Raw genomic sequence first — 1,741 nt, 5'->3', positions numbered from 1 at the left:
CAACTCGGTCTGTATGGAAGCTGCCAGGCTGATGGGGAAGAAAGGAAACAATGTGTGTGCCCCACGTGAGTGGTTTTACTTTGAAGCCAAACGGACCATCTCCCTAACCCCTGGACCCCCTTGGCCTAGAGGACAGGATGGTGGTCTGCAGCATTTTCATGGACCTTGTTCCTGTACAGTGCTTCAGTGCTCAGCAAACATCACCTGAACACTGGGATGAAGGAGAGACCCAACCAAACAAGACACTAGTTGGCTGAGTCTTTGTTCAAACACATAAAAGTTAGGTTACAAGACATGAACTTTATTCAAACACACAGCTGGAGGTCTGCGTGGGTGAGGAAAAAAAAAAAAGGCACTCTCATACAGATTTGTTGTTGGAGAATCATTGAAACAGTACAATTATGATAAATAAGATGTGAACATGTGACAAAGGTTTTATTCAACAGAGATAGTGAGGTGATACAGTAAGATTTGAGGCGGGAGACTTCATGGACCGGGACCCTGAGGCGCATTTGCTGGCAGATATAGACCTGGCCAGGACCACGGATATCTTCAACAGCCCTGTGTGTCATGTCAGTATCCCGTGGCAATCAGCCCAGTGCTGATGTGACTGGCCAGCAACTGACAAGGTCCGAGGGATCCCAGCAGTTCACAGGAACAGGGGACGCCCAGTGAACCTTCCTCCCCACTCCCTAGGCTACAATGCAGGCCTGGCACACTACAGCTACAACACACAGGCAAACACACCTTCAAAAAGGGGTGAAAGCACAAAAGTGCAACATCGGGTACTGTCTCCCAGAAGTGGGCCGTGATGCTGGAATCTGCGGTGTGGAAATAACAGTTACAGCTGCTCGGAGGCGGGTCAGAGGGGGACTACGCTCGCAAAGGCGGGAGACGGTGGTGCTGAGGTAGACCAAGTCCTCCTGGGGGAGGTGTGGGAAGGAGACACCTCACAGGTGATGCTCCTGCGCAGAGAGGGCGGAGTCTACTAAGGGTCCTAGCTCACCTCGCAATCAGTTGACAGACAGGCGCTTAGGAGGGAATCAAAACAAACCAGTGAGAACATCATCTTGCCTATCAGTACGTTCTGATTGTTCAGATCCACGACAAGGAGTCAGGCAGTCTAATACATACATACATGTGTGAGATCAGATTCCCAGGGTGGTGCTACAGAATCAGCACTGGCTGCTAACTGCAAGGCTGACAGTTCAAACCCACCATCTGCTCCTCGGAAAGTCTATACAGGATTGGTATGAGTCAGAACCAAATGATGGCACTTCACAACCACATGCATGAAATCATGTGCACATCTGGATCCACCTTACCTTCTGGGGCCCAATCACTTGCCACACCATAGCGCTGACTTCAACTCAAGGAGACCCCAAGTATGTCGGAGAACTGAGCTCAGTGGGGTTCCACGTGGCAGATTTAGGCCCTTCTTTCGAGGCATCTGGGGTTGGATTCATACCATCAACTTTTCAGCTAGCAGTGAAGCCCACTCACTATTGGCACCACCCAAAACCAAACTCTGCTGAGACGCCAATCTGCCTGGTGGAGATTGCATGGATGTCAGAGTAGAGCTGTGCTCCACGGCGTTTTCAAAGGCTCATGGTTTGGAAGTGGATGGCCAGGCCTTTCTTCCAATTTGCTTCAAGGTGGGTTTGAACTGTCAACATTTCAGTCAGTAGTGGAGGGAACAGGGAACCAACCGTTTGTGCCACCCACAGGAAGGGGGTTGGGG

This window comes from Chrysochloris asiatica, unplaced genomic scaffold (genome assembly GCF_000296735.1).
Source record: "Chrysochloris asiatica unplaced genomic scaffold, ChrAsi1.0 scaffold00018, whole genome shotgun sequence".
NCBI classification, from domain to species: Eukaryota; Metazoa; Chordata; class Mammalia; order Afrosoricida; family Chrysochloridae; genus Chrysochloris; species Chrysochloris asiatica.
This window is presented reverse-complemented; position numbering follows the sequence as displayed.